This window comes from Chroicocephalus ridibundus, chromosome 9 (genome assembly GCF_963924245.1).
Source record: "Chroicocephalus ridibundus chromosome 9, bChrRid1.1, whole genome shotgun sequence".
In the NCBI taxonomy this organism is placed as follows: Eukaryota; Metazoa; Chordata; class Aves; order Charadriiformes; family Laridae; genus Chroicocephalus; species Chroicocephalus ridibundus.
This window is the reverse complement of record NC_086292.1, coordinates 7,927,556-7,951,595: the sequence shown is the minus strand read 5'-3', so window position 1 is coordinate 7,951,595 and position 24,040 is coordinate 7,927,556. Positions and strand designations below refer to the sequence as shown.

The following is a 24,040-nucleotide window of genomic DNA, read 5'->3' as shown; positions in this document are numbered from 1 at the left end:
CATGAAAGAGCAGTGTTCTCGATGGATTGCAGGATTTTCTTCTTGATCCTTTTTTTTTTTTGTTGTTCCTATGATCTCTTTCTTCTCATCTCAGCTCTAGGTTTTAGATCTGTTGTACTGAATGTAAAAAGCCTGGCAAGAACAGGACTGAACAGAGACTGACAAGATAGACTTCCCATCAATCATGTTACCAAAAGAAAGCAGTCAAACTGGAAGAGACACAGAGGAGGGACTGCTGTGGGAGTGCAAAGGAGAAATGGGGTGAACTCCATTTTAAGAGCCCGGTTTGGACATCCCAGGGGTTATCAGAAATAATCAAATGCCGGAACTGGGAGACATGTCAGTGTAAAACAGCGCTGCGATGCTGAGGTGAGGTGATATCTCCATGGTGCTTATGAGCCAGTGCGTGCTCCACTTTGCTTTGTTTCTTGGAATAGGTGGAGGATCTCTGCAGCATATGGCAGAAGGGCAGTCACAGAATTGTTCTCTCTTCTGTATACATATTGGGCTGTTGAAAACCAGGAGATATCAATGCTTCTTTTGTTCTACTCCTCCTAGTGGTAATGTGACCCAGTCTTCTGCCACGACCAAGCCCCATGTGCTCTCCTATTCAGGACCCTTGAAGCCACAGTGTGGTTATTCCCAGCTGGGCAAAGGCAAGTGAGCAGAAGCTGATGTAAGAGCACATCCCTGCATTTTTCTTGATATTCTAGTGCTCTATTTACGTGACCACCCTTAGGTGGTCCTCCAGAGCTAATAATCTTCTGGAGATACTGAATTAATGTCATACAGTCAATCAGGCTTAGCTTCAGAAATTATCTTGACCTCTACTAGAGCTGATAGTTTAACTTTTCCATTCTAGCCTATGTTTTGCAAGCACAGATTTGGTGTGCCAAAGAGGCAGACTGGAAGGCTCTTCTGAGCATCTAAGACTTCAGTCTCCTATACTGTGTTTTGATCAGCTTTGCGTTGGATCCTTAGAGTCCAATGCTAAGTCGCTACGAAGAGCTTGCAAACAGGGTCAATGCGTGATTCTGCTGCAGCGTTTCCTTCACACTCAGGCATTTCACACCTGATGTCATCTAAGAGTTCTTCAACAGAGCCTCATTTGACACATCCTCAGGCATCCAGGAGCATCGAGAAAGTTATTGATTTCAGCCAATTTACAGCGCACTCTCAATTCTTGTCATTCTTGTTTGCATAGCTGTGGGGTTCTGCCATGTCAGAGCAAATAGGCATCAGTTGACACGAACAGATACAAGCAGAATCACTGGGGGTACAAAGGCGTGAGGGGGGGATGTTCACAATTAACTAGTGGCTTTTAAAGGGAGCCGAGTCATGGATTCCCCCTGTGGCTTTGGAACTGCCAACAAAACAAAGTGCCGGGCTTATTTGACAGTTAATGCGGTACTACGGTTGGTACCAGCGCAGTGCCCAGGAACGTTGACTATGGCTCAGACGCCCCTTGCTCTAGACATGGGAAAACGCCGAGTAAGATAGTCATTGCCCTAAGCGTAACTACTGAGCGAAACGGAGATTCCTTGACAACATCAATATCAAAACAGCCTCCAAAGAGCACAAAACCAATCTCCTTTGTAATATGTACTTGGTTTTGCTGGTGTTGGAAAACAAATTGTTTGGATTCAATACAAGGGACTGTCTGATAATAAGTCACTTTTATACAGAGAAAAGTCAAGATTCTTTATGTAATCGCTCAGTGTCAGAAGAAAGCTATTTTACCAGAGCTTAGCGAGTTACAGATGTAAACCCATCCTTTTCTGGCATCTCCTGAAAGTAGTTTATTACCTTGCTAATAGGCAAAATGCCATCCAAGCAGATGAGCTGAGGTAGGCAGCCAAAATACCAGGACCGGGTTCAGCAAGTGTGTTTGTGGAGGTCGAAGCTCCTGGAAGGCAGAGTAACAGAGGTACTGCGTCCTGAGCTTCTGGGGCTGCCACCTGCTAATTGGGTAGACTGTTTCTGCCTCAGTGCTGATCAGAGTTAATGCCCGAAATCAAAAGTAAGCTCAATAAAGATAAATTTGCAGCATGAGAGAATTCATCGTGTAATCGAGAGGTACTGCAATAGGGTATAAGCCAAGCGTTGGTATTATGTAGGTGTGTGTAAGAGTGTAGTGAGGCAAGGTCCTGAGGCATTCACGGAATCTGAACAGTTTGCCATACAGTTTAAAGAAAATTAAGGGTCCTAATTTCTGTTCGAAGTTATAGGCTATATAGAGCAGAGGAGGGAAGACTCCTGCAGCTAAATTGCATCCTTGCGAGCTATTCCAAATATATTAAAATTCCTCCCTCAAATTCTCTAGAAATGGTCCCACGTCCCTAGAACATACCACAGGACTTTGTGATCGCTGCGTGATCTTTTCAGAGATGCTGAGGGAATTTGCGTATCACCATAATGTCACGTAAAGACTTTCCTATACTGAGGCAAAACTGGCTCTGCCTGCTGTCCTCTGTGATATAGAGGACTCTGGCTGTAAGAAAACCAGAGAAATTCCTGCCACAGAGGTAGGAATGGGGGAACAGTGCTGGGAATACTGCTCTTTTCCATTAAGCTTCAGCCTCGTCTTTCATCACCAGTGAAAATTTGTTGCCTTACAGCTGAGTACCACTTATCTCTATCCTGAAGGCCTCCTTCACTCAATAAGGGTGAGAACTTATGTAAAAGCTGCTGAAACACCTATGTAATTTTTCCTTTTATAATAGTCAGCAAAGTTTTTCCAATCCCCTTTTTATTCAGACACTTCGGGATATATGGCAGGTGAAGGCTTTTGAAATAGAGTGCAATCTAACCTGGAAACATGGGGGAGCTTTATTTAAAGCAGGTGTATGCACACATACCTCCTACGAATACAGCCTCCTTTTTGCCCATGTGAAGAAACACTCTTTCCCAGAATTTGCAGCCGCTGCGTCCTGTGTGCATGCCTTACACATTCAGGGCATCAAACTGTGATCAGCAGGATAAGGCCGGAGAGGCCAGAAACTGTTGCTTTCTGCTGCAGAACATCCTGGCAGGATGTAAAAACAACAAAGAAAGCCTCTTGGAGACTGCTGAGGAGGTCTGTGCTGTACAGGTAGCGCGCACCGTCCTCTGAAAGGCAGCAGCATGCTTACACAGAGGATGAGCCACCTTTTAAGGTGGAGAGAGCCAAGCTAGGATCTACGAAGACCATTTTGTGGTGTGTGTGTGTTCTGCTACCTCATTAGCAATACTCGATGTAGCTTCAGCGCTCTGACCCTTGATGACCTGCAAGCATGAAGCTTCTTCCAGTTGCTTGCCTCATCTACTTCTTGATCAGGTGGCCTCTAGTCCTGACCCATAAGCTGTCAGCTGGCTCATCTGTCCCAAGGCACAGCCCCAGGCACCCCAGCTACTCTTTCACATCAAGGGCAGCTCTCCCTCCTCGCTGTCCCGACCCGTCCTTCCTGAAGAGCTGGATCCATCCATGGCAGCTCTCCATGGCAGCTGATTGTCCCTTCCTTCCCCCCAGAGCTAGTGCACTGCATCGCTGTGATCCCAGTGACATCCCAGCCCAGCCCAGGACCTCTAACACCTCCTGTTTGTCCCCACACTGTGTGCCGTAGTGTACAGGCACTTACTGGGAACCATTATGGACCACTATGAACCAGCACTAAGGCCTTACATCCTGCCCAGGAGACTCTTGCCCGAGTAGGGCAGGTGCAATGGAGACCTACCAGCCCCATAAAGACGTTTTTTTTTAACTTGCACAGCGCTTTCCAGTCCTAACAAACCACTTGACATTGAGGGGCAGATATCTCACCGACGGCTCAGAGACCCCTGCGCGGCACCTCAGTTACAACGTGCTGCGTTCAGGTGGCTGTGTGAGCCGAGCTGCCTTGTGGTGGTGTTTTCCAGGTGTGCCGTGTACACAGTGTTTAACAAGACCATGACCTGAGCCCTCCGCGTAGCACTCATTAGCAGCGGGCGCAGCCCCTGGCGCTGGATGGTGCATACTAACTACTTGTTTTCGTCGTTCCAGGGCATGGGAACTGCCTCCACAAGTGCCAGCATCCTCAGCCCTTCCTCGTGTGGCATTTGGAGCCTGCCCTGCAGCAGCTTCGCCCGACATGCTGGCTGCCAGCGCTCGGGGCTCCGGGGCAGCCCACAAGGGACCTGCAGAGGTTTGGGTAGGTTACAGGTGATCACATTTACCAGGGAAAAAAAAAAGGAAGCCATCATTTGTTCAGAAGACTGCATTCAGGAGTGGTGATAAGTAAGATTTTGCCTTTTTTTTTTCTTTCTTAGTGTGCAGACATCTTTTTCATAACTTCTCTTTTGCCTTGAGGCGAGACAGGCTGTCCACTGCGCTGCAGTGTGATGCTGTGGAGCTGGCAGCCTTTCTTTTTTCACAGCCCCACGCTAAATGCAGGGCAAACAGGCAGGAAAAAAAAAAAATATCTGAAAAGGGAGACAGTCGTGCCATTCTGTTTTCCCTTCCCCCATTTTCTTCCTGCTCTTTTCCCCAGGTCTTTTACCCCAGTAAAAATGCAGGTAAAACCCTCCGAGTCTCAACTAGCAAAATCAAGAGAGCCGCAGGCTCGGTCAGTACATATCGGCTCTAATTTCTTTTTTATCTTGCCTCGTAATCCAGTCAAGTCTTCCATGTTTTCTGCTCCATTCTTTGGGTCAAGAAGACACTGGTTAATAGCCAATTATTTCATACCCTAAGGAAGTTTTGGGAAAACAGTTCCTGGGAAGAGTCAACTTGTTTCAGGAAATGAGACTAATATTCAGTAGGTGAGATGTTTCCCTTTGCTCTCCTTCGTAATACTGTCCCATCCCAGCACAGGCTGAATTTGTAGCTGTGGTAGGTATGGTTCACATAGAGCATAATAGTTTCCTTGAGTTTTTTTTTTTTTATTTCTTCACAAAAAATGAAGGTTTAGCCAGGGCATCATGGCAAAATTCCAGTTAGGTAATTAAATTCTGCTTACTGAAAATTCCCCTTTTAAAACCTGTCCCAGAATACAATCTGCTTTTCCTGTGAGCACTTTAAAAGGGCTGATTAATTTTAACTTCACAGCTATCCGAATTCTGAAGCCTGCTGAAATTATCCTCGGCTGCCTAAACCAGAACGTGCAGTTCTACCCGAGGTATCTAAAGCTACGTTTTACATGCTTAATTGTTGTTGTCTGAATTCTTGTTTAGATACAATTCACATCGACTCAGCCTGTTTACCAATGAGGTCAGATTCTGCTGACTAGCAGGAGTAAACACAATTATTTGCACGTGAAAAGCAAGCACCATTTAAAGCTATATTTTTGTTAACATGTAGAGTAGACCATGAACAAACTCAATTTGTGCATCGAGGGCCATTTGGCGTGTGCAAAAATACAATAGTGGGAAAAAAAAAACAAAACAGGCTGAAAGATAACCTGCGGTGTGCGGTCTGGAAAAACCAATCCAGAACAGATGATCCACGGTATAAATTACTGCGATTTATTTATTTATTTATTTTTCTTTATTTGTGCTGCTTTAATTTATTAGTGTTTATTCATTTGATAGATTGCATTTAATTTCGGTATGAGAGCTTCAGGATGAGCGTTTGATGCTAATGGTTGGAATTTATTCCCGGGCAGCAAGCCAACGTGCCACGGCCGTGTTCCACTCGTGCCCTCCAAGCTGTGTTTAAGTGGCCTTCTGCTGCCCTTGGGGTATGTTGTACCCGGGAAGCTTAAAGCCGAGGCAGGCCTGCAGCCTGCTCGCTGGAGCGAGGGAAAGATGGCTCGCCCTCTCTTCTCTTCTCCTCAGCAAGAAAAGCAAATAATTGGATTACTGGCCCCTCGATTGTGCTCAGCACAAATGGTTCAAAAGCCTGTTGTCCTGGACCTCTGAGATGAGATGTAAATTGATAAAGAGAACAAATGTGTCGAATTGGTCTAATATGTCAGTTTAGGCCTGAGTAAGTGGAATGGCTATGACTGCTCTTAACAGCTAAGTATATGTAAGACATCTGCTGCTAGACTGGCCACCTGAAAAAAAAAACAAACCAACAATAACAGTAAAAAGGCCCACCCACAGGAGACTAATAGATGCATAAACGAATGCAGGTTTTCTTTCCTTGCTTATTTTTATCTCTGGAATAGAAAATCAAAGCAAACAGGTCAATCCATTGCAGGGTTAAAATTAAAATTATCTAAGGATATATGCGGCACATGAAATATTGGGGCTGATAGAGTAGGACCTGACTGCTTTGTTCTACTTATACCTTCACATGCATTGACTTGAACTTTGAATTTTCTACTCTGTCATTTTTTGTTACTTGCACATATGTTTCATGTATTATTTAGGGCTAAATTCTATTTGTTACATTGTGGTTTTAAGACATAACATCAGCTAAAACTGGGAGAAGCATCCTAACAGATTGTAGACTGCTTTATTGTTGTCGCTATTCTACGTATTCACACGTGCATGCCATGATCCAAAATATTTTGGGGCAAATCATTCAATTGTGCAAAATAAATGAGTCCATGTGAAAGTGTAGCTGAGTATAAAGCTGGGTATAAAGCATAAATCCCTATACTTTACACAGTGGAGAAAACTTATTTAACAGCCAAGGATTTGACGCTTACATTTTATGTTAGTCTGGTTTCTCTACATGTTTCTTGTTAAAAGTGTTATCTTACTGTCCTTTTGTATTCATGTGTCTGCGGAGCAATAAATAGCTATTGAACTGAGGCCGTCATCACGATCGTGTCTGCGTTTATGTCACTCCACAGCTCTGATGAATGCAGTCTGTACAGGGAGCAGAGGGCTGTAACCTTGGATGATGTAAGTTGGTAGCTCCTGTGTCGAAGTGAATTTTTTGCTGGCCAAATACCTGAGTAGAAATTCTAATGACTTGGGTCTAGAATAGAGCCTCCAAAACTGACTAATAAAATACACATTAAATTAGAAGCTGAGGTATGTTTTTGCAGCTTGTTGAGATTCTGGCACATATTTGTATTAATAAGATAATAAATGCATAATGGATGTGACAGTTACCCACCTGAACATTTTCAAGTTAAAAAAAGACCGATAGACAACGCATTCCATTAGTTCTCTCTTTTACAACTAATAAACTTCCAGTTCATTAAGTTATTACATGCCATTCCTCATCTCACAAATAGAACCCATAATTCAGTTTTTCCCAGAGCTGCACATTCTTTAAGTCTACAGACTAAATTACCAGAGCACATTTTGTCAATAACGCTTCTGTTTGGTGGGGGAAGGAGGGGGCAGTTAAGTAAAGTAATACGAAATGCAAGCCATTTTTTGTGTCAGAGGTCATTTATTTGCTTCAATATTGCTTTTATTCTATTTATATGTTCGCTAAACGATGATTATTAGGGAAGGCCCATGGTTAATCACTGCATTACATTTAAAATGTTTTACATTTTGTTGCAGACTCTTACACTTGCGAATCTTTAGAGTTATCTTGAACAGTAAGCTGTCCTTCTGCAATGAATCCCTGACAATCTATTAGTTCAGCCGTGCATTTACTGAAAAATAAATGCTTTCTTCTGTGAGCAGTGGGAAAGCCACAGCGGCAAACAAAAATCATCCATATTCTGCAGTCCTAAACCAAAAGACTTGTCGCTTCCTGAGCCAGAATTGCCCAGCGCAGATGCAGGCAGCCAGTGAAACCTTCTGCATGGGAAGTTATATGGGACTAATTTGTGTCCTACACCAAGTTTCCAACACTGCTCTTCTCACCGGGGCTTGAAGTGGGATTACTGTGCTCTCTGTTGAGTATAATATATAGTATCTATTTGTAAAAAATACAACCTAGTGATAAAATGCTCGCCTAGAGAGTGAGATAGAGTGGTCTGGGCTCTTCACAGCTTGCAGTGATTTAAAACCACTTCTGCAGTCCAGAAAAACTGGCGATTGTGATGGGGGGAAAAATGCAGTCTACCCTTTGCTCTGTCAGCTCCGGCGTTTAGGTGGATGCTCAGATAAGGTCCCAATAGGTTGTAACTAACCTCCCCCAGGAGACAGCACTCTGCGAGGAGGGAGGCGAGGGCGAGAGCCGGGAGGGGGAGCAGGACAAAGGGGCCGTGCTGCAGCGTGTTTAGCCCTGTTTGGGGGCTAGCGGGGGAGACCCTGGAAAGCATTGCACTGCCTTCCTTGTGGGGGAGTTGCTATAACCCTGGGAAGGCTCGGAGCCTGCCTTCTTCCCACGTCTCAACCTCTTCAGATTAAAACCTGCGTGCTTTTTTCCTTTCAGTGGAAATTAACAGCTGTGAGCAGGCATAAATTTTTGGCAGAGGGAGAAGGCGGCATTCCCTACCCCAGACTGTCCCAGGGGGGATATGGTTCAATTTGCTGCAAGCATGCAAGCTGCAATTAGCATCACCTGTATAGGGGAATAGGTGCTAAGTCAGTGTTAGGAGAGGAATGAAAAATATTAGCACTGAACAGGAATATTCAAGCCTGGACACTACTGGGGGTGTGTGTGTGTGAATAAAGTTTTAGCTGGTCCGGATCTGTCCAAAACACTATCACATTGTATTACGGTACTTAATATCAGCTAGTACTTCTCGTTAAATTTGCAGCTAACAAACACAGAGGTGATTGTTGTCAACTGAAGAAATAACGGTGTCATCGGAAAGCACTTTTTTAAAATGAAGAGCTGTAAAATGATGCTATGACAACAATATAATGGGGTTACTGTTCATGACAATTACAGACTCTGAATAATAAATGAGAGAAAAATGGAAAATATAATGTTTTTTAAAAAATGGAAAACGTAATGAATGAAAGGGGAGCAAAAAGTTTCTAACCGATCCTTTTCCCAGAGATCACTCAGAGCAGATCTCATGCAGAACAACCTATCTTGGATGAAGATGCAATTAGCGTATGTTCAGTCTGTGCAACAGTCCCTCACAGCTACAGCAGCGTATATGTCTGTAGATCCATATTGTTGCTTGCTCTTGGGCTTATCTCCATCCAGGCTTGAAACCCCACTCAGAATATGTCCTGACTTCACAGTATGGAAATCATGCTGCCTCGCCTATATTGTTGCCTTAAGCTAACCTCTGAAATGACGGCTCTCTAGACCGTCCTGGAAGTGAGTCGATAATGCTTTTGCCTTATCAAAGCATTTCTAAAATCAGATTTATCTAGATAGCTAGATAGTGAAATATTCAGTATTCTAATGGAGTTTCATAATTTCATCTATTGTCACTCTCTACTGTGACTGTAGCCTATGTAATTTAATTAGCCATTTATAACTGTAGTACATAATATATTGTCATGGTTTAACCTCAGACAGCAACTAAGCACCCCACAGCCACTCGCTCACTCCCACCCCCAGTGGGATGGGGGAGAGAATCAGAAAAGTGAGAAAACATGTGGGTTGAGCTAAAGACAGTTTAATAGGTAGAGCAAAAGCCACGTGCGCAAGCAAAGCAAAACAAGGAATTCATTCACCACTTCCCATCAGCAGGCAGGTGTTCAGCCACCTCCAGGAAAGCAGGGCTCCATACACATAATGGTTACTTGGGAAGACAAACTCCGTAACTCCAGACATCCCCCCCTTCCTTATTAGTAACTGCTGGCAGCTGGAGTCTAGCCTCCAATCTTCTAGCAAAGAGTAACTTCATTTACCTGAGCTGACCCCTCCTGAGAGGCCCTTACGCTGAATTTATCCAGTACTTCTGAGCTCTTGCTTTATGTTAAAAAAAAAAAAAAAAAAAAGAACTTATTACCTCTAAGCTTGTTGCATTTTTATCAGGGAAAGTTTTAATGAGAAAGTTTAACTTATCAATGTTAAGGTTTCTCCTAATTATGTGAAAAGCGTTTTTTTTTTCCCCAGCAGTTTCTGTTATCTGGTACTCCTGAACTAGCGGGTAGCATCCACGAATAGTGTTATACTGCTTTAGTCTTTAAAAAAAAAAAAAATTAAGAAGTTATTGACTACTATAGCATTTATATTCATGGGCACAGTTAAAACAGACACTTAAGAGCTGCATGTTGTTTCCGTAGTTCCAGAATTGGAATAGCTCAGCCTTTCTGCTATAGCATATGCTGTTTCAGTAGCAAGACAATTTATGATTCAAAATAATACACTTGACAACAGAAGTGATCGGTCTAGGTCACTTCTAGTAACTTAAGCATGTATTCTTGCTCGTTGTTACAAAAAAAACCCCAAAGCTAATTAAGACCTCGGCATTCATTCCTGGCATGCCGTCTGTTTTCACATGCTGGCTGTTTTTATTTTACAGGCCCATCATGAGCTGATATGGTAGTCACTTTTTTTTCCTACTGAGTGAGTAAATTACAAATCCTGGAGCAGGGCTCCGTACGCTGTAATTCTTGCCCATAAGACCTATGAGATATGTTCAAACTGAATGATCCACTACTCGGAGGAGTGATGGCTTCTTTTATAGGCCTCTTGTTCTTGTAGACAATAAACCACCGATACAGACTATGAAGACAAGGACATGTTCACCATATTTTGGTCTTTTCCTGAGTCGGGCACGTACTTTTGTCTGCGCTGTGCAACTCCTCACGCCTTCAGGACCAACTAGGTCCTGTCACTAGTAGTGTTATTTTTTCGCCAGTCTATGCTTTGAATATTAAAACTCTGATGATTTCTGGTAACGTTTGTGCCTCTCTTTAAGGCAAATATAAATATGTATTTCATACTCAACCCCTTTTTAAAAGAGGTTATTGTTCCTCCTCATATTCATCTGCCCAGAAAATGTTTTTCTTCTTCCAGACAGACTCTACCTCCTATTTCCTCAGTCACCTTGTAAATGTAGAGCATTACCGTACAGAGAAAGCGCAGCTTTTTCACTGACTCTATGACTTTGACAATTGCACTTACTGTAATTTTTCTTCTCTCCTGTCCATCTTGAAAGATCCAGCAATGTTATTTTATCCATTATGTGACCTTCTTGCTTGGCATTCCTTTGTATTTGCTCTAAAGCCAGGCACGAAGAATTGAACAAGGCAGGGATGCGTGGGAAAGGAGAGGCCAGGATTGTTACAGGTGGAGCACAAAGCAGGCGAGTCTGGGAAGTTCTGGTCTGTGACGCCGCGTTGAGCACCCTTGCATTGCATGCCTGTCCGAAGGCTAAAGGATAACACACACGCTCATGACTTCTTCATGACTAAAATTATCTTTCATTCATAAAAGCAAGGTGAGGTACGACATTTTTTTTTATACTCGTGCTGGATATTATGATTGCAAAACCCCCACCGTCAATACCACCAGCCCCCGCCACAGGCTTCACCGGGTTTCTACTACTGAGTAGTATGCTTATAATTTTGTGTGGCAAACTGTTTTCACGTATTTAAATATAACGTCTGTCTAGGTACTGATTTTATTTTCCTGTTTAATTTATTCTCCAGATTCTCTGGCTTTCAGTCAATGCACTGGATGATTGAATTATTATCCCAATAATGAGGTTTGACACAATCTATGCCAGTTACCTATGTGACCTGCTAAGTAGGTTAATTGGCAACCCTGAATAATTATCAGCCGCCTCATCTTGCTGACTGAGGGTCGACAATAAATGAAACATAAAGATTCTGAAAAAGACACACAGTTTTCCATTTCAACTTCTGAATTGTTCCAAGGAAGCCTTTTAACTAGTAGCTTATTCATAAAATGCAGCAATTAAAAAAATATCTTGTGAACATTTTGGTCATATAAAAATATAGATGCTTGCTCTTCTGCATCATCATGCCTTCCTAGGAGAAAAATCTGTGGCATATTAGATAAACAGGTCCCTCTATTCTGCAAATTGCTCGTATGAGTGAATTGTATCCTCAGAGAGCAAGCTCAGAAGCAAGGAAGATTCAAGAAGTCCAAGTGATATTTGTGGTGGCATTGCAAGGATCATGTTTTAATGCTTTTTTTGTGAAATCTTGCGAACTAGAAATTAACTTTATTGTTCAATGAAAGCTGTGGTTCTTCTATTCCCATTTCTCAGGAAATAGTCAAGAAAAATAAATATTATGCTACCTGGTGACACTGATACGTATTATATATCTATTTATCTTTTCTACCTTGCTCCTTTCTGAAAAGCCAAAATGATATTTCTTTCTGCCCTAGAAAACAGAAGATTGGAACTTAGAGAGGAAGCTGAATGGACTCCTAGGGATGAGAAGGTGGGGAAAAATATGTAAGATATAAACTTGTGGTCTTTTCACAAGCTAATCAGCCCAAATTAGTGGTTCAGAACCACAGACTTAGGCAGACTTCTCCCAAAGTCAGTCCTCTGCCCTGGCCAGAAATCCCACCAAAACTTGGGGCAGGAAGAACAATCAAAGAATCCATTTCTTGTTATCAGCAGTTAATGACTGCAACACAAAGTGTCTTCACAGAGACACTTTGGAGAGCCCTGCTTGTGCTCCCAGCCTGCAAGGAAGAGCTGCTCTGCATACATTTCCAGGTGGAAAATGTTTCCATTTCGAAGCACATGCTGTAATGGAAAGCAGAGCGTGTACTTTCCTGCGTCCGGAACAAGGACTCTGCACGTAGAGACCCATTCCAAAGCCATTGGATCTTTCAGTCGGTTTATGAGCTTTGGAGCGGGGCGATACAATTCAAGAGAGGATCCTGGCTACGATGAAATCACTTAAACCTGAGCCTTAGCAAGTGAGCAGAGCTCAGATTTTGAGAGCGCCCCACACGTTAAAACCAAACATACGCTCAAGTGCTTTACTGGTTCATGGCCACATTGAATGAACACCTACAATGACCTAAACGGATTTACTCCCCAACAAATTTACCCGTTCCTTTCCTCCTACCTACACGTACATTTGTACCTCAGCTAACCACTTATGTCTCTATTTCCTACATTCTACTTTTATTGAAAATGTTATGGCTTGCTTAATTTCCTCTAAGCATGGCTTTAATTCCCTCTTAATTTCCTCTATGATTCATCAACAGGGCTTTTTTACCCCTACCCAAAGAATTTCAATTTTACTGAACAAATTTAATCAAAGCAAAATTGTTAATCAAAGCAAAATTTAAGCAAAGCAAAACAAAAAGAAAGGCTTATTAAAGAAGCAAAGCTGTGCTGTCTCTTTGTGCTCCTTCATCTTGCCTCTCTCCCCATGAAAAGATGAAGGAGGTGCTGAAGATGCACATCAGGTGAAACTACTGTCTACAAATGGCAAAAATAATATCTTTCACCGCTCTGCCTGTGGATTTTTTTTGCCGATATGTGGTCCTGATGTCTAAAATTATAGGCATTTAGATGTCAGGTAGCAGGAGAGAAAAGAAAAAAAGAAGAGGTATTATAGTAAAATAGCAAAGAACCAATGTCTTAGCAATAGTTGTAAGGGGTTTTATTCCTTAAAAATAGCATGGCTTTGTAAAGTTTTTATCATACCTGGTAGAAAATTAAGGGCTGCTGATATTTTGCAACTCGTTGCTTGTTGATTACATAAGTGTTTTTGAATGAAAGAGCACTGTAAGGTTCCGTCAGAAGCTAAGCTGACATGACTTCTGCCTTTCCTTTTTGTTACGATAGTCAATAGCTTAGTTGTAAGGAATATAATTGCTCTTTGTGACTGTATTAGACATTCTTTTGGGAGAGCTAGCTAAAATTTGAGAACAGAAAAGCATTTCTGGAAAAAAAAAAAAAAACACAACAACCCAGCATGCCAGACAAATCAATAATAAGTGGACGGAGCTGAATCTGAGACTTTTGGGTTGGGTTAGAACCTAAATCAAGACAGTATTGACTCTATAAAGCCTGGATTTTTAGGGGTGGCTATATCAAAAATCATTATTGCCTACTTGCTTTATTTGAAATCTTCCATGCATTTGTGCAAGCAGATCCATTCTGCAATTATATTTCTTTTCTTGAGATAAAGTCTTCTATTTGGTATGTGTAAATTAACAAAAGGTGAATTGTATGTGATATCTCTCTACTAATGACATTTGCAAAGGAAATGAAATATCTATACAAAGTCTTCAATGCATAAATTATGTACAACTTATATATATAAATTCTTTACAAGCTGTTCACCATTACCTCAGAAATGATTGTTTTATTTTCTGGAAAAAGGGTACAAGCATACATTGATCATCAGAATGTGAAAGCATAAACCGTGGGCATTAATGATTTAATACTTTGCCTTTAGGCAGTTTCCCACCCAAGATCTTCTTACTGTATCCAATACATCCAATACTACATTATTGAAACGTACCACACCTTTGTGAGAGGTAGATGTTTGTATACCTATATTGCAGATAAAGCTGCAAGAGCAAATGCGAATTTTACCTGTCTGTGCCCTGAGTTAGGCATGAATCTTGTGATCCTGTGCTTGGCAAAGCACTTGGACTGATCCTGACTGTTAGGAAAGCTCAGTGGGGCTTAGTACCTTAGGCACAGTTATACGGTTCCTGTTCAGAACCAGTTTGTGCTGGCCATTTCAGAGTGTGCGTAGGGAAAGCCTGTCTCTTTGTGCACTTGCCTATGTAGATGTGCTTTAAATAAATTTGGAAATGAGATTTCTCTGTCTTTGAACATTTAGGGTGGAGATAACGCAGTATTAGCTTGCTATAAAGCCACTGAAAAATCTGAACCTGGTCTCTAGAGTTAAACCATTGAGCACTCCATCCTCAGGTCCCTGTCTTCTGCAGGTTTTAGAATGAAAAAGCATTGCTATTATTTTGATTAACTGTTTTGTAGAGCAAAACCACTGCATTCCCAGTAAACTCATTATGCTAGAAAATGTATCTACCACAGGTAGCATTTTCTAACTCCTAATGCTTCTAATTTTTGCTTGTGCTACCAGTCTTTCCTGACCTATCTCATAAGTACTCTGTGTGTGGTATTTATGAGATAATATCCAGGTATGATGTTTAATCTCTTAGCAGGAAAGAAAAAACACGATGCACTTACTCAGCAATTCCTTGTGAATAGTGCTTTGACGGTCTGATTTCCATCCCTTGATATGGCCAAATTATTACTTCAGCAAAACCGGTATCCTGCAGTGCCAACACACACAGCTGAAGTGATAATAATGGTTTGTTTTACACATACATATGCACATCCTCCAAATTACATTCCTAAGAATAGAGGTTAGAAAACCTATTTGATAACATGAGGGTGAAAGGGTTTTTTTTGTACAATCAATAAACACATGCTGTTTGATGCTTAGTATTGATTGCATCTGCTTCTACAGAAGATGATGTATATTTAAGTGTATAAAATAATTATGTTAAATACTAGCCCTGTGTTTTGAATAGAATAAAATAAAAGTTCTGAGTTAATAGATGTGTTTTCCATTATTTTTTGGTACATTTTCACATCTCAGAGTTTAACAACAAAATGCTTCCTGAGTTAGAAGAAATAAATTCCCCCTTCTGGGTAAAACATTCCCTATAGAACTGGTGAAATTCAAGCTTTAAATTTGTATGCATTGTAAAATATGGTTCATTGCAGCGTAATAAAATGTTTAACGAAAGATAGGTAGAATACACAAATGCTTGAGGGACTGGAGACTACCTCAGTAATGTGTGCTTCTCATTATGGTTTAGGCTAAGTTGTAAAGGTAGAAAAAAATTAAGTTGTTTATAGATATATAATTATGAAGTTCAATAATGAAACATTCACTGCTGCTAGAGGAGGTCAGAAATGTAGTGACCACATCTTTTCCTGATGGATTGCTTTATAAACATTTCTGAGAGTATGTCATATCATGGGATGTTCATAAAACTCCCTTCATAAAGAAAAACTGCATGGGCGGTCACCCCCGTTTCCCTACAGCTTGCCCTCTAAGGCTGAAGTTTGCTGAAGGGAAAGTTCAATACGAAGGTAGATTTGGTGTCTGAGTCCCACAGAGCAAGGGGCTCTTTGGCTCCCCGCAGCCTCCTCAGCCCCACACTGGAGACCAGTTACTGCGCCTGCGCGGTCCCCGCCTTTTGTGGGGCCACTTTTATGAGGCAGATCAATGGATTGATCCCTGCTAAGAGTAACCAGTCAGAAAGATCAATTAACACACTTGAAAGTAAGTCATTTCATAAAATAAAATAAATCTGTTTGCACCACCAAAGGAACTATTAAAATCTGATGGGCAATCTCACAGTTTGGACTTGAAAAAAATACGCCTTAAGAGGTGTAATACTAAACAGCAATGATTTCATTAAATAACACTAAGCAATTGCTATCTCTTGTTTGCAGTTTAGGAATCCCTTTGGTCCCTGAGAACACAAACCAATATACATAAACAATCTGGACTGAATAGGGCACTGTCTTGCTTTGTGTAACAACCGATAAGAGCAGAAAATAGCTGTGATCATAATGAATAGATTTTGACTACAATCAGTTTCTTCTTGTGGAGTCCGCATGACAGATGAAGATCAAATTACTGGTACACGTAACAACCTGAGAAGCAAACAGTCCCGTTAAAATGTTTTGCCAACCTTCGTAAACCAATGCTTCCCAGAACTCCATCCCTGTCAAGTAAATAACTTTTTGTTGCCTATTAAATACAGAGAGTACAGGTTACTATGGTGATCGATGGAACACAGAATAAATTCTGATTCATCATAATTGCCACATGCTAGAGGAAAAAAATATCTGATCATCATCTCGCAGTTTCAAGCTGGTTCTCTGAAAAATATTTTGAGAATATAAAGTGATTTTATCATGTCCAAATAACACTGGGTGAAGTATGACAAAAACGGAAGTGTTGGGCAGTGTGCCCCTTCAAAGGAAAGTGTTTCAGGTCTGAAACATTTTAAAACTCATGATCACAAACCTTAGGGGTTTTTGTCCTTTTATTCTAATCAATGAAACATATAGAACCATGACAACTGCAAAGACCAGTAGAGAAATACTGTGGGCCACGCTGTCCTGCATATACGTCTTCATCTGGGTCATGGACACCCTCGCCTTTGCCTGTCGTGTACTTTCAGTGCCCAGTTGTTTTCGATCCCATTTACTCTGTATTTTACGTTCAACGGGCTGAATCGTTGACATTGAGAAGCCACCAAGCAGGGACTGCTTTGATGCCAGTCTTGGAGGTTTCAGTCTCTTGATAAGAAGGACACCTATGCTTTTACTAGCACTTATTTGCACTCACTGTTGACTTTGCATTACCGAGGCTTAAGAAAATAATGAAGTAGCTCTTATATTTGCTTTCTCAGTAATCTGTGCTTTAATATAGGTAATCAACACACTAGTTATTCAAATACATGCAGTGAATTTCACACCACAAAATTAAATGCAATGTTATAGTTATTTCTAGTAATTCCCAGGGTTAGTTTCTAGTAATGAAAAAGAACTTCGATTAACGTAGCTTTATTGCAGTACAAGTTGGATCTTCACAGAGTCATTGAAATGGTTTAGAAGTAAGGAAGTCAGCACTAGAGCTAACACAACTGAGTGGACCTAGGAAAGAGCCAATTGTTGTTCCATGGCTTTAAATTGTATGCTGTTTGTTTTTGAAAATTTCACCTTCTTCTAGCTTCAGTACAACATCAGATCTACAAAATATCCAAAAGAATTGAAACAAAAAGATTACCTAGTAGTTTGTATACTGACCTTCAGGACTCAACTCTGCCAAATCACCAAAATCTCTATTCACATTCATTAAGACCTGAAGAGCAGCTTTGAGACGTGTCTGGTTTTTCCTGCTGTACCCATTCAGTCTACTAAGTTACAGTATCTCTTCTTGCTACCCCTGTGTTGGAAACTGAAGTTTTGCTTAGCAAAAGTAACTAAATCGGTGAAGCCTTCCTTAGGCAGAAAGTTGTAACCTAGCAACATCAGTGAATTTAGGCTGAACTCCTCCTTAATCCACAAAGAATGGCTGGTAGCCTTGTGTGACTTTGATACATTGTAATTTAACTAACATAACGAAATTGTATAAGTAATATTAATGAAGATAATATGCTTGAGCAATATGAATTAGAGTGATCATTATGATCAAAGGAAAGGGAACTATAATTCTTGGAAATGAAGAAAGGGACCATTCTACCTGGACTCAGCAGAAGACAGATGGGATCCAGGTGTGGATGGGCCAAAGAGATCGTGAAAATGTGTAAGAAGTTAAAGGCGCCTGCACCAAAACTCCAGTGATCAAAGAGGACACAAAGCTGTTGAACAATTTGATTGGACACAAGACACACACTTGTCGCATGAACAGGGGCATGAACAACTTGTTTTATAGATTGTAAGCTTTTAAAAAAGCACAGGAAAATAACCAAGGGGGGTCCCTCTTCTCGGAGGCACCCAGCTCGAGCTGTATTAAACCGACTCTGTGACAGAACCTCAGGTCCAAACTCTTCTTTACAGTCAGAATCTAAGAGTGGATCCAGCCGCACCCAGATGCCTCTGAGAAGGAGCTTAGAAAGCAAGGGGGTCCAGGCTGGACCTCACAACTTGGCAGGAGGGTCTTTCTGGACTCTTCTTTAACACTTCTTTTTGAAGGGATAATAACCTACTTTGCACGGGGGACTTAGTGAAAGTGATTAAAAAAAAATTACAGTCCATTGTAATATACTTCTCATTACTTCCCGCTCTGGAGGTTTGGAGCCCCACACAGTTATTACCTAGCTGGTCCCTTTCAGTCAGTTTTATCTCTACTCCCAAGTATGCTGTCCCCGCACATTTATGGTAGTGAATTTAAGTGACACAAAACTCATACAATATGAAAGTCTTCTACAGTCTTTACAGTTCAAAAGGACATGCCTGTGGGTTCACAAATATGGGAAGCCTTTCCCTCAACAGGATTAAAAGCAGGAGATTCAAAGGCTAGTAAAATCCAGAGCCCACAGCTTTTACCATTTGATGATGTTACAGAGGATGTTTTCTTCCCAGCTGAATCTTGCTTACCGCTAGTTTACAAATTCTCAGCTGGGGTAGCTCCACTTTGATACCCGTGAGAGAATTGCAGACTCCCTCTGACATGGTGTCTCTTCGGTATATCTAAATTGAGGGGGCGGGAGGAGAGAGAAAAAGAGGGAAAGAGATACTATCTTTCACATTTCATATTATTGGCAGCCTTTTCTGAATTTCTTAAGGGCTTCAGGGCAACGTGAGAATAAAGTTGGGATTTTTTTCTTAGAAGACATACTGTAATTCAAACAAAAATCAACTCAGCAAACCCCTCTCATTTATGCCTTTTACATCAGACTTTATAAGCTAGCTGTATAATCTATGAACCTGGTAATTCAGAAGGTAACAAGTATCCTTGTTGTTCTACACATGTCCATTACGAAGTAGCTCTTACTTCATAACCTTTAACTAATTGGTGTCACTCTGGTGTCATTCTCCTAACCCATCACTTCTCCCTACCGTGGGTGCCTTTTGTCTTTAAAATGCCGTATTAAATATCATCAGCATTTGCAGTCTTCTGGACAGAACATTTAAAATCAAAATAGTTGTGGCAAATATACATAGACACTAAAATCGAACTTATTCAATGAAAATCTGTATGGATGAACAATTACTGCAGTACCAGTTCTTCTCTAACCCAAATGTCATTGTACATTATGGCCTGGCTGATACGACTGCATCGCAACTGAGCCATAACCTCTAAAAGCACCAGCCATTTCAATTGCCCCTTTATTTAAAAAAAAAAAAAAAAATCCAACAAAATCCCCAAAACTTAGTTGCCCTCTAACATCTTTTAAAAAAGGGCTTTCTATTTTATGTGCTTGACTTATATCTGTGTATGGCTAATAACTTCTGTGGCAATGGTATAATCATTCCTGCTAACCGTGTTTTTTGAATTGAAGAACCACCTGGGTAATGAGGACCGGCAAAACTGCTGAGGCTAAATCTCCTCTTGTGACTCATGAGCATCGGCCTTATGGGATGAGAATGCCTCAAACCCGGGTAGATCCAAATGCCCGTGTAATGCTCTGGCTGTGCCTCCCTAAGCTCTATTCTGCATAAATATTTATGCCTTCCTATTTTTACCTGGCATGGTTACGGAAAGCAAATGTAGTAAGAATATGAACATGCCCACAAATGACTCAGTTTTCATCTCAGAAAGCAATCTAGTAATTTTTCCCATGTTACTCCAACATTAGTAAAAGTTCAGGCAATCAACAACTGCCACTTCTACCAAACTGTAGACAGAATATATACTTAAAACCCCGGATTACATTTTAAATCCAGTTTTTAGGTTCGCTACAAAGTTTTGTTCTCTGTAAATTTGACCAAGAGATTTGTTCTTCCAGCTCTGCCACTCTAAACAAATATGAGGTTTCCCAGCTGTACAAGCAGCAGAGACTGCACACATAAAGGACGGGAAGCCACTCAGGCACAATGGTAAGTCAGATGCAAGGGCCATTAACAAAAATCTGGATCGGTTTGACCACAATGTCTTCAGGGGCTGCTGTTATTAATTTTTGTTCTGAATTACATCCTCCAGTATAAATTATAGGGAAAGAAAAATCATAAAGAATACTCATAAAGAACATTTGATGAGGCAAGTCGGTGCCCTGGTGAGAGATTTCAATAAGAGTGATTTTTTTACCAAGGATAAGCTTCAAATCAAGGTAGTGTTCCAGGTGGAGGAACTGACACTTTCTGGAAAGAACAAAAAAATCTACCAGCTGCTGAGACTGGAGCTCAAGGGTGGGTTTGCTCTGAATGGAGACAAAGGTAGACAGACCAAAGTTTTTAAGCAGACCCGCTCGGCCTTTGTAGTTTTCCATGGCAAAGCAGGCACCGACACAGGTCCAGGATGAAAATGTTTTAACAATGACTTTCCATGCAGGAACTTCAGCTTTAAAGTCACACGCGCACCCAGATTACTGTGAGGATAAAAGGCGGATGCTGCTGCATCAGACCATGGGGTTTAGCTGTTCCACCCAGAACGCTGGATCTGTTCGCCATCACACTTCCCTTGGGCGAGGATGAGAAGTACCTACCTCTTGCAGCCCTCTGGCTCCGCCGGCCATCGGGGAGAGCAGAGCAGCCTGAGGGAGTGTTTTCTTCTCCTGCCACGCTGTCGGCCTTTCTGTCCACCCTCCTCCCTTTTCATAGCTCGAAGATCACAGGCTGCAATTCCGTCAGCACTTCACTGGCTCAGGAAAGCCTGCAGCACGAAGACAAAAGGAATGGATTTTTGTTTCCCTGGTCGTGCAGTGTTGCTTCCTTGACGCTCTTGGAACGGGTGTTATTCTAAAAGGCAACTTTGCGATCTGGCTGTGCGCTGGTGGGACCTCAGAAATCAGCTAGTGACGGCTTTCACTAGCGTCAGTCTGTTGGGGAGACACGTTTTCAGTTTGTGTGGTAGGAATGCCTTTTTTGCTCTGCCTTGTTTGTAAATCCCTGGAAACTTACATAAATTTTATTCCTTATTTCCAGCACAATCTCTTGCAACGAGCATTTGAACTTTTTCCTACCTTATGAATCCAAGTTGTTGTTGAGGCTCGGTATGGCCTGAAGCAGGGGGTGTAACACCAACAGTTTCTTCAATCTTGTAGCTCAGGTTTAAAAAACACACACCTGCCCCCCTCCCCCCCCCCCCTTCCTTTTGGCTTTGAGTGTTCTGTACCAAACGTTCTTTGGTAGCAAAGGAACATTTGTTTCTTTCCTTTCACCATTCCTAGGGTGCTTGAGCATCATCAGGAACTCAGCTGATGCTATCAAGCTTCTACACTGCATATAGATACATAAGCCACCATTTCCTAGAAAGTGAGAGACGTGCAGCATAGATGATTCAGAAACGTCTGCCCGAGTCCACTCTTTCTACCTATTATCGCCCACGCATATATATTATAATAAAGTGCCTTTCCTGGTATAGGGGGTAGCATATATGCAGAGCATACTCTGCAGCCAGTGTCCCAGCGTCGGTCCAAAGAGGTCATTTCTCTTTCCCACCTTCCCCACAGTGTACGTACCACAGAGACACCAAAGGGGCATCGTCACGGAGCAGCTCATTTGCTTTAAGCTCACTCCTTAGCAGCTCCTTGGCACTGCAGCTGAATGAATGCACTTAGGCCCGTTTTCCTTGGAGTGTCCTGCAGCCTAATTTTTGTGCCTTGCAAATACATAGAGTATTTAGCCAAGTAAAGCAGAGACATTTTGGACAAAGTGGACAAAGAGTCCACTTTGATTTTTTTCAGAGCAGCTCTCCTGATACCAAAACACCTGCAGTGAAGCGGCTTGGAATACCTAGACGGTTTGAAACTAGCCCTTTCATCCCACTACTAGCATTTGCAAAACAAAAAATCATCCTCTTTTCCCTTATGACAGACAAATAACTGTTGTTGTATTTCACATTGTCGTAACCAAGAATGAATGTTAATTCCCTAAAATGTAATTTAAACGCAATTAGAGAGAAATGCTATTAAAAATCCTATTAAAAACGATGGAAGTTCCAATTTTACATTACCAATTTTAGAATGCTTAAATAAAAAAAAATATGCATGTGCAAAAACTGTACCCAAATAAATTACATTTTAACAGTGGAACTAATCATATTTCTATTTAGCTTTTAACATTAATTCACTAATTCACCTTGAGTGAAACATTCTGCGATCATGATGTTTTGCGTTAACCTCTAGTGAGTACCTTCTTCCTGCTTTGTAACAACTGATGTTGGTGCAGGAGGAAGAAAAAAGAAACAGTTTCTGGAGTGATCTGTCTATATGGAGAGCTGCATTTAATTAATTGGAAGCTCATTTATTACTGAGGTCCTATAACACTTCTGATAGGATTATAGGGACCATTCCAATAAACACTCTATTGCGCTTGAAGCAGGAAATAATCAGCTTTCAGTTCGCTTCAGGTTTGACCAAAATAAAGAAATGCAGTCCTGGTAGAAGGAGAATCTGAATTTCTACTTCAAAACACCATTATAAGCTTAGCAAAAACTGAAAAAAATAAAAGAGGTGGGTGGGCTCAGAACTGGAGACCTCCCCAAACCGTGCACGAACCAACTTTTGTGGTTAATTCACTGCAGCTTCTTAACCATCTGAACAGGATGTCTAGAGCTGGGCTGTGTATGCTCGCGAGGCGCTAAGCAGCTCCTGTATGGTCCTGGAGAGGTGGACATCATTGCTGGAGCCCCTGGGGGTAGGGAAGCAGGCACTCCAGCCTCCTCTCCTGTCCTGGCTGGCATGGACGGAGAGACTTTCATTCGGTTTTCCCAAATTCCTTGGCAAATAGTTCAGAAGTCATCACTGAGCAGGGCCATACCCACAAAAGTGCCAGTTGTGTTGCCTCCTGCCTGGTACCAAAGGCAAGGCTCGGACTGTGAGTCTCAGACTATCTCCAGCCTTGCTCTGCTCCTCTCTCAGGCAAGACAGCAGAATAATAGCCAGGATTATTTTTAATGAAGACTGGGCAGGAGATGACTCATCCACCACAAAGTCTATGATTTATGAGACATCAAGGAAAGTAATCTATATGAAGATGTCCACTTTATATTCCATTGTCACATATCTGTCATTTATCCAGGTCCTGCAAGATACACAAAAGACGACATAAAAGTATAGATCCATTCAAAATTAGAGATTGTCAATAACTGTCTTTAATTGGAAAAACGGTAATTTTTGAAATTGCTACTTATTTCTCTTCTAGTTTCAGCATATTTTCCATTTGGTAAGGAAGTAAAGAAGTTCCAAAAAAAAAAAAAAGTCCCATATATATTTCCTAGGGGTAACTTTTCTTCAGTACCTGTCTTGGTTTTATTACGTGTTATATCATTTCAGGACAGCTGGGTTGCAGCAGAGCAATTCCACAGCCCCACGCCGGATCGGCCCTGTGTGTGTCACACACTTGGCTGTAGCTCATCGCTGTGATGTTCTGACGCAGCCCCGCAGGATTTAGTGCTTTGAGGACCCTGTCGGAGAAGGGATATTTATGCCCAGAGGAGTGGGAAGGTTTTAGATGAGAAGGTTTCTAACGCGTGGTTTGCACTCACAACCCCCATCCGCTTGTATTTAATGTCCCTGGCTGGAAATGTTCCGGCGGAGGCATCTTCTTTCACCTGAGGGCAAATGAATGTGTTACAACAACGCTGGAATTATTCTGAGCAGCCAGGAGCTCAGGAGGGAGGTCTTCATTTCAGAAAGGGAGATATG

General features: G+C 41.6%; 1 long non-coding RNA gene across 1 annotated transcript; it reads left to right on the top strand.

Annotated features, from left to right (window-relative positions):
- Window positions 1–6,696: 6,696 nt before the first annotated feature.
- LOC134520375 (uncharacterized) lies at window positions 6,697–15,262 on the top strand. Its single transcript, XR_010072431.1, has 2 exons — window positions 6,697–6,810; window positions 7,426–15,262. It is a non-coding gene; the product is annotated as an uncharacterized LOC134520375 (long non-coding RNA).
- Window positions 15,263–24,040: the final 8,778 nt, after the last annotated feature.